Source organism: Suricata suricatta, chromosome 10 (genome assembly GCF_006229205.1).
Source record: "Suricata suricatta isolate VVHF042 chromosome 10, meerkat_22Aug2017_6uvM2_HiC, whole genome shotgun sequence".
NCBI lineage: Eukaryota > Metazoa > Chordata > Mammalia > Carnivora > Herpestidae > Suricata > Suricata suricatta.
The window spans coordinates 125752689-125768302 of NC_043709.1; the positions used below are offsets into that span (position 1 = coordinate 125752689).

General features: G+C 47.7%; 1 pseudogene; it reads left to right on the top strand.

Moving 5' to 3' along the window:
- Positions 1 to 12460: 12460 nt before the first annotated feature.
- On the top strand, positions 12461 to 12602 carry LOC115305758 (annotated as a pseudogene).
- Positions 12603 to 15614: the final 3012 nt, after the last annotated feature.

A 15614-nucleotide genomic window follows, 5' to 3' on the forward strand; every position in this document is an offset into this window, starting at 1 on the left:
TAGTTTAGAGGGGAAACTTAAAGCCTGTCATGGCGTCTGCTAGGTTCAGTCGGCTAAGGGTCCGACTTCCACCCAGGTCATGATCTCAAGGTTTGTGGATTCAAGTCCGGAGACAGCTCTGTGCCGACAGCTCAGGGCCTGGAGCCTGCTTCAGACTCTATGTGTGTGTGTTCTCTCTCTCTCTGTCCCTCTCCTGCTCACATTCTGTCTCTCTCTCAAAAATAAATAAACATTAAAAAAAAAAAAAGCAAGCACATGGGAAGCGGCTGCTGGGTGCCTGGGGAGGAGCTGCCCCTGGGAACCGTGGGGCGCCGTTAGTTGGGACTTGGGCCAGTAATGTGGGTCTGGACACTCAGTGGGGTTAAGGACACGGGAGGTCAGCCTGCCCCGATGCCAGCAGGGCCCCTTGAGGAATCGCAGAGCCCCTTCAGCTCACTTCTTTCGCATTTGCTCCCTCACTGCTGCCCTGACATGGGCCCAGAGGACAACATCCAATGCTTCTTGGGTCTACTGCCTGCCTTTAGGCCGCTGGAGGAGCAAGGCGTCCAGGAGGCCGTGACCGGCCTCTCTGTGCTCGGGGCTTTTCATCTCCTTAATTGAAATTGATTGGCCTCTTGGGCGGTAGCTCTGCATTGGCCCTGAGCTTCAGCATGTGATCAACTTTTGCTTCTTTCTTGTAAAGACCAATTGACACACCAGGGCATCTAATCTCATGCCTAAATCCCGGGCCCCTTTCCAGACGAGGAGCACAACCAGAAACAAGCACACTTACAATAAAACAGCTCAGGAAATAAAAACGCCCGATAAAAATAAGGGGAGACTATTCTTGTCCCATTGTGGCTTCGCATTATACAAAAGGCCAGTCAAAACCCCATTACCAAGGAAAGATGTAATCACACGGGGAAGGAGCCACGGCGGGCGGGGGCGGGTTGCCTTCTGAAGCTGCGAGATAAACAGCCTGGGCTAGAGCACATCCAAGAACCAGCTGCAAAATAGATCATCGGGAAGAAAAGTGAAAGCCCTTCTTAAGTTAAAAGAAAACCAAACACTGAGAGAATTGTTTGAGCGTCCAGACTCGCATTCATCCAGACAACAACAGTCACCCGGAGGTGGCCGGAGCCGGTTGACAAACTGGTTTGGCAGGTCCTGTCTCCTCGTGAAGACTCTGATAGGGCCCCGTACTCACAGGACTGATCGAATATCCCAGAAATATCCCTCTGGGAGCTCTCCTGGGCCTCCAGGTGGGTCATTTCACCGACTGGATGCGGGGCTTGGAAGCGGCCATGCAAGGAGGCTCGGGCCACTTTGTGACTTGCAAGCCCTCGGCTCTGTCCCTGCAACAGTGGCATGGGGTGGCACCAGGACACGAGAAGTGCCTTAGAGATAGGGGGCACAGCAGTGACAAGTAATCATTATGAGTAACAAGCCCACTCTAAGAGCCTCTTGCTGCCTGGCCTTGTAAAGATCCGGTTGAAGGGGATCAAGATCTACTACCCCAAAATATACTACCTTGGCATGAGGATTATTTTAAGCTGAAGGCATCCTGGACACGACAAAATGCAGGAAGAATTCCTTCCCTCCTCTTTTCTGCCTAAAAGCAGTATATAAAGTTCCCTTTGGGGAGGTGTCTCCATCTCCCGTACTAGGAAGGGAGTGACTCTTGTCACCACGAGTCCTCACTGAGATGAATCTGCATAAAAGACCTTACTAAAAACAAACAAAAAATCCTTCACCTTTCCATACATAGCCTCATCATTTCACAGCGGATGGTTCCTTAAAGCACAAACCTCCTTTCCTTTGATAAAGATGGTAGCGGGGCGCCTGGGTGGCTCAGTCGGTTGAGCGGCCGGCTTCGGCTCGGGTCTGATCTCACGTTCGTGGGTTCGAGCCCCGCGTCAGGCTCTGTGCAGACAGCTAGCTCGGAGCCTGGAGGCTGCTTCCGATTCTGTGTCTCCTTCTCTCTCTGCCCCTCCCCCTCTCATGCTCTGTCTCTCTCTGTATCAAAATTAAATAAAACATTAAAAAAAAAAAAAAAAAAAAAAAAAAAAAGATGGTAGACCAGCCCTGAGTCACGTCTAACAACCCGAGTTTCACTTCTTTCCTGTGAGCTCCTGTGCAAGTAAGACATTAGTAAAATTTGTATTCCTTTTCTGTCTTGTCTTTGGTTGGCTAAATTTGCAGGCCCCCAGGCACTGAACATAAGAGGGTGGAAGAAACGTTTTTCCTCCCCAACACTGTCAAGACATCCAGATTTAAAAAGCAGAGATCTAGCCTGTCTGCTAGAGAAGCTCCATTTTCAAATAAATGCAGGTTGAAAGTGGCCCTTTGTCTCCGCTCGCCTCCGCTGCAGGAATGTGATGTAAGGGTGAAGGAGTGGGAGAGCTCCATAAAAATGGAAGCCGTTATCTGTCCCCATCATCATGGAGGCAATGTCTAAGGGTGCCTACCCCACAGCAGGCACTCAACTCCTCAATGGAAGAATGGATATGGCTGAAATTTCCAAAAATGGGATTGGAATGAATGCATAGTGTGTTTGTAAAACTGTAGTTTACTATTTTTAAATTTTGTAATGTTTGTTTATTTTTGAGAGAGACAGAGAGACAGCGTGAGCAGGGAAGGAGCAGGGAGAGAGAGACACAGAATCCAGAACAGGCTCTGGCTCTGAGCTCTCAGCCCAGAGCCCCACACGGGGCTCAAATCCACGAACCGCAAAATCATGACCTGAGCCGAAGTCGGATGCTCAACCGACTGAGCGACCCAGGGTGCCCCAAAATTGTAGTTTATTGAATATGGGCTCCCATAGGAGAATTGCAGTAGGAGAGGTCACATCTTGGAAGTCTTAACAATGTCTTCAAGTGGGGCAGGTGAGGTCAGGATATCCATCATTTAAGGTGAGCATTTCCATGTCAAGTGGATTAGGACCTAGTAAGGCTCATGATATAAAAGTTCAGGGCTGTGGGCGCAGCAAGGTGTGATCACAGTCATCCACCGCTATCATTTGAAGAGAAGCAGTTGTAAGTGGGTTTGGGGAAGTTCCCGGAACAATAGTTAGTTGCAACTTTTATCTTCCTGGGCAAGTGTTTGTAGAACAGTAAAATTATCCTGGTGAAGACAGTGGCATCGAGTCTTCGGGGAAGCCTGAGTGGCAGTGGCCACACTGATGCAGATGTAAGGAGGCTGTGTGGGAGCTGGTGGTCTCAGTCCTCAAAGGGAAGACTTAATAAACCGTTCTCTTTCCATAGTAGGACGTAAACCGACACGTAACCGTGTTTGTTCAGAGGCTCTAAGATAGGTGTGGTAGCTAGTTCCTTCCTATCAAGGGCTGACCCATGCAAGAGAGAGATAATTGGCGTATTTCTTAGATTTCGATATCTTGCTAAAATAGCCCAGAGAGAGGACCAGCTCCGTGACCTGAAAAGCCCAGTGCAAAATGAAAATGCAGGGCCTCCTGTTCAAAAACTAAGAATGGCGAAGAGTTTGACAATTCCTCAAAAAGCTAGATACAGAATTTCCTATGACCCAGCAATACCACCCAAAGACTTGAAAATAGGGACGTGAATGCACATCCGCACACCCATGCCCAACGCAGCACTCTTCACAAGAGCCTAAAGGCAAAAACAACCCAAGAGCCCATCAGCAGGGGAATGGATAAACAAAATGTAGGGTATATATATCTATATATGATGGAATATGACTCATCCATAAGTAGGAATAAATTTGGGGGCAAATAGTGGTTCAGTCAGTTAAGTGTGCAACTCGTGATTTCGGTTCGGGGTCATGATCTCAGTTTGTGAGCTTGAGACCTGAGTCAGGCTTTGTGTGGACAGCATGGAATCTGCCTAAGATGCTCTTTCCCTCAAATATAAATAAACGGTTTTTTAAAAAAGGAATAAAGTTCTGACACACATGTTACAACACGGAAGAACCCTTAAAACATTATATTAAGAGAAATAACTTAACACAGAAGGACATATGTTGTATGATTCCAGTTACGTGAACTATCCAGAACAGGCAAATTCCTAGAGAAAGGAATTGCATTAGATGTAACCAGGGGCTGAAGGGCGAGGGAATGAGGGCTTACTACTTCATGGGTTTAGACTGTCTATTTGGGGGGCGCCCAAGTGGCTCAGTTAGTTAAGCCTCCGACTTCGGCTCAGGTCAGCTCTCACGTGCGTGGGTTCGAGCCCCGTGTCAGGTTCTGTGCATTAGCTGTGCTGACAGCTCAGAGCCTGGAGCCTGCTTCCTTCCGGTTCTGTGTCTCCTTCTCTCTCTGTCCCTCCCCCTCTCATGCTCTGTCTCTGTATCAAAAATAAATAAAACATTTAAAAAAAATTTTTTAAATAGACTATTTGGGGTGAAGAAAAAGTTTTGGAAATAGATAGTGGGGGCAGTTGAACAATATTGTGAATGTAATTAACACCATTGGATTGTATGCTTTAAAAGAGCAAATTTTACTACCCAAGTGTCCACTGATAGATGAATGGATAAAGATGTGGTGTGTACACACACACACACACACGACTATTACTCAGCCGTGAAAAAGAAGAAAATCCTGACATTTGCACCAACATGGATGGATCTAGAAGGTAAGAACCTGAGGCACCTGGGTGGCTCAGACAGTTACGCATCTGACTTCAGACAGGTCATGATCTCACACTTTGTGGGTTCGAGCTCCGCATGAGGCTCTGTGCTGACAGCTCGGTGCCTGGAGCCTGCTTCGGATTCTGTGTCTCCCTCTCTCTCTCTCTCTGCCCTCCCCCACTCATGCTCTGTCTCTCTCTTAAACATTTAAAAAAATTTAGAAGGTATGATGCTATGTGAAATAAGTCAGAGAAAGACAAATACCATATGCTGTCACTCTTACGGTATTTAAGAGACAAAACAGATGGAGGTGCCTGGGTGGCTCAGTCTGTTAAGCATCAACTCTTGATTTCAGCTCAGGTCCTGGTCTCACAGATGTGACATTGAGCCCCGCGTCAGGCTCTGTGCAGAGCATGGGATTCTCTCTCTCTCTGCTCCTCCCCTGCTTGTGCTCCCTCTCAAAATAAATAAATATCGAAGAAAAAAATGACACAAACAGAAAACCAGACTATTAAGTAAAGAGAACAGACCGGTGGTCACCGGAGTGGAGGTACGTGGGGGAATGGGTGAAGCCGAGGAAGGGGGTTAAGGGTACACTCCCCATGGCCAGCTCCGGGTGACGCAGGGAAGTCCTGAGTCACTATATTGTACCCCGGAAACTAACATGACACTGTATATTAACTATACCGTAACTTTTAAAAATGGCAAATTTTATGATATGTTTTATTTTTAATTATGGCGTCATACTATGCTATACATATTTTACCACAATGGAAAATTTACTGGGGCACGTGGGCTGCTCAGTCCAAAGAGCACGCAAGTCTTGATCTCGGGATCGATGACTTCGAGCCCCAAGTTGGGGGTAGAGATTTCTTGAAAACGAAATCTTACAACAAAATTGATTAAGTAGGAAACATGAAAACATGGCAGCACCAGGGCACTGATCAGGGGCAGGCCCCTCCGTGCGCGGCGTTCTGTGTGAAGCGGGCCCTGCCTGACAGGACGGAGACCCTCCGGTGAGGGTGGCCCGCCCCATTCTAGGGACCAGCAATGCTTCCTTGGGTCGCGGAAGACTTACTGAAACTGCCTGGTGTCCAGAGTCCACTCGGTGCTCAACACGGCGGGTGACACTCGAGAGCCCTCACTTCCCCACCGCCACCTGTGCTCTCCCTGGCCTTCCCAAGGTTAAGTCCAAAATCCAGATTCAAAGCCCAGAGGCTCTGCAAGGTCAGCCCTGGAGGGGACCATGTTTATGGGATGTTTATCTTCCCATCCCTTATGTCATGTAACCGGCTGGTGCTGTGTACACGGCAGACGTACGCGGCCTGGGGCGGGGGCAGAGGGAGCAGGAACCTACCTTGACTCCTTGGCTGATCGTTAGGTGGGCAGCCAGTACCCACGCTTCCTCCCCGGGCACTCACCGAGCACACTCCCTCCCATTTCTTCTGTTCCTCCCTTGCTGCAAACTGTCTCCCTTCTTCCTTTCACCTCCCTTCACTCCCTAGTGTGCCCGGCGGCTGGCAGGTGGGGCTTACTGGAGTCCTCAAGCAGGGCATGGGGGGGACAGAGATGGCGGGTGAGGCCAACCAATGTACCAAGAAGGATCTCGGGCCTTGTTGTCCAATCCAATCCGAGTGTACAAAGAGCATGCGTTAGGGGCGACAGAAAGGTGAGCCAGGCGTGGCTCTGCCCCAAGAAACCTAATGCAAGACAGACCTTTGCCACACATGCCTTTGATACCGAGCCCGTGATCTGGGGTTTACTGAGCAGAAAGAATGCCCTTCTTCTGAGCCAAACCAAACATGGGCACTCACAAGGCGAGCTCCGGGAGCCCTGAAGCTGTCCCGTGTGATACTTACTCACTGGTGGCCCTGAGCTCTTCTGCCTGAGTGGCCACTCGCCGGGAGGCTGGGGACCCCAAACAAGACGTTTCACATTCAAGTCACAACTAGTTCTCTGGGTTGGACCCTGTCCGCCACTGGAGGCGAACCCAGGCCCCAGGCAGGCCTCCCGTCCTTTCTGGGGCAGCTACTGGGCATCTGTGTGTCTTCTCACAACCTCGCATGCACTACCTTCCCTACCTCGAACTCCGCCTCCCTATCGGGACAGGTGCCACCCCAACCTCTGCGGGCTGGAAGGCCCCCGCAAGCTGGCTCCCCCTCGCCCTGTCTCCTGGTCAAGTGTCCACAGTCAAGCAGGGGCTGCTCTGTAATGCCCGGGACACGGACACAGCCCACCTGCCTCTGTGCGATCTCCCTCCAGAAGAGCGACCCCAAACCATCACCACCTCCCCGCTCCAGCACGGGGCCACTGTGTAGATTTCCAAGCACCCCAAATCCCTGGAGGAACGTCCAGGAGGATGATGTGAGGCCTCGCTGTGCTAAAAATTGCCCTTTGGGGTTGGTGCTAGGCCTGGGATCTGCCCCACCAGCCCCAAAGGCAAATCCACATGAGGCCTGAACCCTGAAGACTTGGAGTTTGGTCCACAGTTGTTGACCTACTAGAAGTGTGGGCCCAGGGGTGTCACGCAGGGAAGAAGCACCACATTTCAAGTCTTCCTCCCCTTCTCCTCTGAGAGAACACCTAAGTGTTAGCATCAGAGGGATGAGCCTGGTTTGGGAGACTAGAGCACAGAACTACACAATGTCCCAGTATCTTCCTGGGGGTTTTAGAGCCACACCACTCTTCTCTCAATCATCGATTGACCAGACCTGCTTTTTCTAATCTTGGTTTTTAAATCAGCAGACACTACCTTTGGAAAACGTTCTGAAATAGCTCCCCCACCAACGGAGGGACTGCCACACCCGGCTTTCACAACCCCGTCCCGCCACCACCCACAAGAGCCCTCCTTTACAAAAGTGTACCCTTAATAAGTAATAAGAGTTGGGGCGCCTGCGTGCCTCAGACGGTTAAGTGTCCGACTTCGACTCAGGTCAGATCTCGCGGTTCGTGGGTTCGAGCCCCGCATTAGGCTCTGTGCTGACAGCTAGCTCAGAGCCTGGAGCCTGCTTCAGATTCTGTGTCTCCCTCTCTCTCTCACCCTCCCCTGCTTTCGCTATCTCTGTCTCTCAAAAATAAATCAAAAACATTAAAAATTTTTTTTAAATAAACAAGATTCTTGGGGTGCCTGGGTGGCTCAGATAGGTAAGTGTCCAACTATTGATTTTGGCTCAAGTCAAGATCTCATGGTCATGAGATAAAGCCCCAAATTGGGCTCTCTCTGCCCCTCCCCCGCTCACTTGCACTCTCTCTCAAAATAAAAAACATTAAAAAACAATAAACAAGATTCTTTTACAGCAGAGATGCAAACTGCTTAAAGGAAGAGAACAAGGATCCAAACTCACCTCTCTCACAGCGCTCCCTGAACATTCTCAGAGGCGCCAATGAAATGAAGGCCCAGGAAAAGCAAGGCTCATTTAAAGTCTCCTTTTTCCACCTCCTCTTCTTCCCTTCCTTCCTCACCACACTCTGAAAGCTAAGTTCATCTTTTTGGTCTTGGAAGGGCAAATTTGCTGTAAACACCCACACTCCTTACGGCTTTATAAGTTAGTTCCGTGTTTGGTACAGGGAGAAGGGTCTAGAAGTCAAAGGCTGGAGACGTGGAGATTACTCGCCCAGTTTGCCTCTAGGTGACCAGGCATACGTGTGCCAATCCCCGAGTTTCAATTTCATCACCCGTGGGAAATAATGAACGTGAGGATCAAATTAACAATGCGTGTGAAGATGTAAGAGGCACTGCAAACTGTAAACCACACTGCACGGGAGAAATTGTGTGCCTTTCACCAGCTGCCAGAATGCTTCTGTCTTGATTTTTCCAGTGACCACACCCAGGAGAGGTAAATGCCAGCTTCCAGAACCTATTCCCCAAGAAACTACCGAGAATGTCGCCTTCCTTGGGCAGGCTGGGGGTAGGGGGAGGTGACAGTCAAGATGCTCCCTGCAGAACAAGGGTGTAGCAGCGGCGATGTGTGAAGGAGGGAAGTAAATGGGGCAGTGGAGAGGCTGGGAGTGGGGGGAAGAACCCTACTAAGTAATTGGTTTAGAACAGGGGCACCTGGGTGGCTCCAGGCATGATCTCGAGGTTCATGAGTTCAAGCCCAATGTCAGGCTCTGTACTGACAGCTCAGAGCCTGGAGCCTGCTTGGGATTCTGTCTCCCTCTATCCGCTCCTCCCCAGGTCATGCACTCTCTCTCTCTCTCTCTCTCTCTCTCTCTCAAAAAATCAAAACAAACAAACAAAAAACCCAAAACACAGCCCAGTGTGCTCTGGATAGATTCCAGAACAAGTTGGGTACCACACAGAGTCTGAACCAAAAATCTCTGGCTGAGGAACTAGATGCTACTTTAGAGAGAATGGAGGGCCCCTTGAGAGTGGATTCAATGGCAACATTTGGTTTTTGATTCATAATCTCCCATCTCAAGTGAAGGGTGAGGGCCAAAGACGACACACACGGCTGCGAAAATGCCCCAATAAGCCTTCTCCAGGGCAGCAAGCCTGGGCTTAAGAGCAGAAAATCCTGCCACTTACCACCTCCTCCCGGGAACCACAGACTGCCAACAGAGCTACCGCCAACGCCGGATCAGCGCGGGTGCTTGGGCTCCCGGTTCACACCGCGTGCCTGCACCGCGGTGCACCCGTGGGCGGAGAAGCGTGTGTGCCTGAGTGGCTCTTGCCGCCCTGGCTGGGGAGACAGCGCTGGCGGGGCAGGCCCAGGGGCACAGAAGAGGACACGATGACCTTGGGGGGGGGGGGGCCGCGGTAGAGGCCGCGACGCTCAGGACCAGGAGAGGGAAAACCACAGGCCTCCTTCGGGCTTCCGCCGCCGGCATCTTTGAGACCAGCATCTTCGCAGCCGGCTTGGCCTTAAAGCAAATGTGCCGGAAAAAACAAAGTCCCCCCAAATTAAAGCGGGATGTTTATTAAAAACAACATAGTGAAACTTGAAAATGTATAACAAAATTTAAAAGGCTTTATTGGAAAATGCAAAATATTTGAATACATGTACCACGTGTGTAGATGCACGCCAATCCTGGGCAAATAACGGGCTTTATTTTGTGAACTGTATCTCAGCATTTGCCCTCGAAATCTTTCTTCAAACTATTATCCTTCTTTTCTTTCCTTTTTTTCTTTCCTTTCCTTTTCTTTTTTTCCTCTCCTTCCTTCCTTCTTTTCTTGCTTGCTTCTCTCTCTCTCTCTCTTTTGGTATGATGATTCATCTCTCACTTTGGCAGCACACGGTTTCTTCTTTTGCTCAGACGTCTTTCTTCATTAAGAGCAACATCGGTTTACAAATACTAGAATACATGCTTGTACCTGAGCTTTGAATTGCATTGTGAAAGCCCCTACACTATTGTTTGGTCTTGGCATATTGTCACATGTCCATTGATAAATGGTCCAAAGTTCTATGGGAAAATGTGGGTTCAAAACTTCACAGCACTGTGCAGACCCTTATGTGGGCTAAGATTTATATGCCATAAAAGTGGGAGTACTGAGTCAATGAAGAAATAAAACCAGTTTATGAAACCAACAAACTGTCAATCCAGATGGCCAACCAGTTATTTTCTTTTATCTTTTACAGAAAATTGGGCTTACCGTCAATTAGTTATACGGCACAAATGCTTGCAGCAATGACGCTTATGAGGAAACTAGCTAGAACCACCAAAGGCCTCCCCATACCACACCCTCCCACAAAGTCACCATCATGCTCCTCTCAAACTGCTTCCTTTCCAAAACTCAGGAACACAAACGGTCCATGAAAATGGTCACCAGTCCAGCGGTCAGGATGGCTGTTTAGCGTGTTAGACTCTGCACCTGGAACAGGGATCTACTCAACCTCTGAAAGGCACCTAAGAGGAAAAGGCAGCCTGTACCAATCCCTTCCGTTACACCTGTCAGCCAGTCATAAGAGCAAACACACTCCTGGCCTGAATCAGATAAAGGCAAAACCGCGTGCAAAATTCTTACCGGCCTATCCGTATAAATGGCCACTAGCAACCCAAAGATTTTAGACAGCATGGACCAGCTCTCACAGCCTGCCCATATCACCGTCATAGCCCGGAGCACCTCCAGGGGAATGCATGTAAGTAAGGCTTGGGATTCTAATCTAAGCCATACCTACGGAAGGTACGAAAACAGAAAGCTACACAGTTGTTCTCAGAGCAGGTGGTCAATAGCTTTCAACATCCGGCATTGAACTCCATGGAATAGATCCCAGCTTCCTGCAGTTCTTTTTGTTTCAAGTTTATTTACTTATTTTGAGAGAGAGAGAGCGCGCGCACAGGGAGGGGCAGAGAGAGCGCGTGCACAGGGAGGGGCAGAGAGAGCGCGCGCACAGGGAGGGGCAGAGAGAGAGCGCGCACAGGGAGGGGCAGAGAGAGAGGGAGAGAGAGAATCCCAAGCAGGCTCCTCAAACTCACCAACCATGAGATCACGACCTGAGACAAAACCCAGCGTGGGACACTCAGCTGACTGAATCACACGCTCCGCCTGGCTTCCTGCATTTCTGATCTCCGCAGAACAATACCTTCCACCTTTTGGCTCTCCCAGCCCTTCCAACAGCTTTGAGACTTAATTCTCTGTATTAATCCCTCTTTGTTTGAAATCCTTAAAGTGATTTCTGATTTTTCTGGCCATACGTACTAGTGAATCTTCGATATTTTTTTCTTTTGGACATTTTTTCTTTTGGACATTTGTGTCAATACCCAAGTTTTCATGTTGGGGTCTCTGTCCTTTTGTCCGTGGAGTTCTTCAACAAGATCTTCGTGTGTTTAATTTGGCGGCTGTCAATATTTCTTCCTACGGCTCTCTCAATGTTGGCAAAATTTGATGCTCTAGCCCCTAAATCGGGCTCCTCTGCTTTTAGACCCATTCCATTAAACTGCAAAAACACCTGAAAGCGCTGAGCAGACCCAAACCCTTCCTCTGGGAACACCTCCAGGCTCCAGTGAACCTTTTGTTCCACTGGGTCATTAACAAAAAAGGTCTGTCACAGCAGGACTCTGCCCCTGTTGATGGGAGCTATGCATAACTAATGAAGAGGAAAATTGCTGGCAAAACAGGCTGATAGGTCTCAACATGCTTCTAATAACTTCCATATCTTCCGATCTTCATTTCCCTATATATCTTCTTTCCTTCCTAAATGAAGACTCCAAATCCTCTTCAGCTCACTCTTTTCCAGTCTGTATTTCCTCTTTCTTCCTTTCTTTCTCTTCCTATGACACTCTGTTTTGTAGAGGATTTTCCCAGGTTCTTGGTCATATTGTACGCATTTTAAATACCAGTTTCCCTGGTCTCTAGTTGTGGACATTAAGATGTCGTAGATATCCAGTAACCTGGAAGATTTAAGAGTACACTTTATCGGGGCGCCTGGGTGGCTCAGTCGGTTGAGCATCTGACCCTTGATTTCGGCTCAGGTCATGACCCCACCACGGTCATGAGATCGAGCCCCATGTTGGGCTCAGTGCTGAGCATGAAGCCTGCTTAAGATTTTTTTCTCTCTCTCTCTCTCTCTCTCTGCCCCTCCCCCAACTTGCCCTCTCAAATTAAAAAATAAATAAATAAAATTTAAGAAAAAAAAAGAATAGACTTTATCTTGTAGTACTGAAAATACCCCCAAGTGATAGGTACTAGATTTGTTTCACATATGGAATAGTTATGCTTCTGTAATGCTTGGAGGAGTTTATTACTTGTAGGAGACAGAGTCAGGACTTGAACCCAGGTCTTTCTGATGGCACAGCTACTCGAATCATTCAGAGGCAGAACCTCTAACAGTGACAAGGGGAGCCTGGAATGTCTCCCCAGAGAGGCAGGAGTAAATGCCAAAGAACTGTAGAAAGCCAAGACAAACATAAGTGAAAGCAGTCAATTTTAAATCCAGCAATCGCTTCTCGGTCTTTTGGCTAAGGTCAGGTGTAGTAACTGTTCTTATCACTTTAAAATCCAGCAAAATTCTATCTCTTCTCTGTCAGTATGAGGTACTTCTTGGATGAAGACTTCATTCAAGTGTTTCTTAGCAACTCTAGAACCATGATCATGAAAACCTGCAGTTCAGAAGTGTCTTCTAGAGTTCGTTTCTCCCGAGTCACACGTTCGTGGGGAACACAGTCATATGAATGAGGAAAAAGGTGTGGCAGGACACAAAGGGAAGTGAAAGCCCATAGGATGTTGGGAGATAATGAGTTTCACTTTTATATACCCCTGGGTCACTTGTTATAACAAGCATGTATTATTTCAGCATTTGAAAAGAATCAAATAAAAAAAGTTTAAGGTTGCCTGGGTGGCTCAGTCTGTTAAGCGTAGGACTCTGGACTTTGGCTCAGGTCACAATCTCACAGTTGGGGAGTTCAAACCCTGCATTGGGCCTGCTTGGGATTCTGTCTCCCTCTCTCTCTCTCTCTCTCTGCCCCTTCCCTGCTTGCTATCTCCCTCTCAAAATAAAAAAAATAAACTTAAAAAAAATTTAAGAGCTTGTGGCAAATACTATGCATTTATCAAATCCCACTTTATCTTCTTCTTCCTGTATACACAAGATAACTACATTTCCCAGCTTCCCGTGGGATGATGTAACTGGGTCCTGCCTAAACAGATGTGGGCAGAGGTGATATATACCATTTCCATACCATAATATCCCCATGTCATCAACCACACCCACACTTCCTCTTCTGTGGCAAACTTGGAGGACTTATGTTCAAGATGACACCATGGCAAGATAAATGAAGCCTAGATCCTTGAATCAATTTTTGGAGGAGAGCCATGTGACCTGCACCAAACAATGACCTACTCTACTAAGCCACTAAGGTCTTTGGTCCATTTGTTACCCACCACTCCCCGCCTCTCCCGACTAATAAGCTGCTCCTACGTGCCAGAACTTTTCAGTGACCCGTGAGGTTCCGAGAGAGCCTCTTAGCTACTTCACACATGGAAAGAGGCTTTCAGTGTTTCTGCTAACTGGATTTTTTCAGAGTCTAAGTCTGTGTCGGGACATATTTCTGAGTATAGTCCCTTTCTCTTCTTCTACCTCTGAATTACCTCCTCATTCTCATTTTGGTGTGGTGTGTTTGTTCCAAAGGGAAATAAATCAAGGGCTTATCAGAAAGGAAATAGTACACGCACTTAACATTCTTGTTTAAATAAGAGCTGAAAGGGAAGGAAATTTTATGACATTTTCTTCTCCTCGGGGACCTTGTGTGTTTTACTGCCCTAATATTTACTTATTGTTATAGCAAAACCTTGGATAAACCATCAGGAGCTGAACTCTCCTAGACAGACAAGTGTTTCAAAGAACTAAGGTTTATACATTTAGGCGATAAAATACTATTGGCTTTCAGGTGTTTTGAAGAAAATATTTATGAAGCATATTCAGTAAAGGACGGTGACACGTTCTACCTTTGCCGGGTAGTTGGTGGTTCAGGAATAACCCAAGTTCTCGGAGCACTCTGCACTCCCTTGAGGGGTTTGCATACCTCAAGGTCGGTTCCCTCTGCCTAGAACAGTCTTTCCCTTCCTTTGTCTCCTCATCTTTTGTATGTCAGTTCAAAGACCAGCTCCCCTCAGGCACAATTATATAAATTTGCCCAAATTCATCCAACGGTTCACTTAAAACAGCTGAATTAGTGGTCTGTAAATTATACCTCCCTATTGCTATGTTTAAAAGCCAACAACGCTGTCACGGAGGTAAAGCATAACCTTCCCTTTGAACTGTGGGCTGCACATAGTGACTTCTTTCCAAAGACTGCAGTATGGAAAGAGAAAGAGGGAAGAGAAGTACTCGGTCGCCGGAGAAATCTGACAAGAACTACGTTGCCCAAGTGATGGAGGTCAACGCAACAACTGTCAGTCATGTTGACAGTATGTACCCTGGATCTGATGTGGTAGACGTGGCCCCTAACCCCTTCGGTCTTTCTCCCAGACACTGTAACCCTGCTCTAACCATGAGAAAAATTCCACGCATCCATAGAACTCGCTAGCGCTCCTCAAAACTGCCAAGATTATCAAAAACAGGGGTGCCTGGGTGGCTCAGTCAGTTAAGCATCTGACTTCTGCTCAGGTCATGATCTCATGGTTTGTGGGTTCGAGCCCCGCGTTAGGCTCTGTGCTGACAGCTAGCTCAGAACCTGGAGCCTGCTTCAGATTCTGTATCTCTCTCTCTCTCTGACCCTCCCCTGCTTGTGCTCTCTGTCTCTCAAAAATAAATAAAAAACAGAGAAAAAAATGTTTTAAAGATTATCAAAAACAGGAAAAGTCTAAGAAAGTTTCACAACCAAGAGGAGCCTAAATGAGATATGACAACGGCATGTGATGTGATATCCTGGATGGGATCCAGAAGAGAAAAAGAGCATTAGGTACAAATTAAGAAAATGGGGATAAAGCGTGGACTGTAATTAATAGCAGATATCAATACTGGTTTGTGACTGGTGACAAACGTACCAGTCACGGGAGATGTTAGTAACAGGGGAAACTGGATGTGGAGTATCTGGGAACTCCCTCTACCATCCTCACAATTTCTCTGTGAAGCTAAAGCTGTTCCGAAAAAGAAAGTTAATTTAATTCACATTAAAAAAATTTCCCCAGCCCCCGACCAGATCAAGTCCCCTGACGGTGTGCTCATGTAGTGATCTAGAAAATTAACTAAATGAACGAATGAATTTATCACCATATGTAATTATGTTTGCACATTTTGCTCACTGTTGTATCTTTGGAACAAGGTTAGGGCCTGGTTCTTTTTTTTTTTAATGTTTTATTTATTTTTGATAAAGAGAGAGACAGAGCATGAGAGGGGGAGGGGCAGAGAGAGAAGGAGATACAGAACCGGAAGCAGGCTCCCGGCTCTGAGCTGTTAGCACAGAGCCTGACACAGGGCTCGAACCCACAAAGGTGAGATCTGACCTGAGCCAAAGTCGGAGGCTTAGCCGACTGAGCCACCCAGGCGCCCCAGGGCCTGGTTCTTAATACGTGCCTAGTAATAAACATAAAAGTAAGGAATATAAAAATGTAAGTTCCAGGGTGCCTGGGTGGCTCAGCTGGTTAACACCCG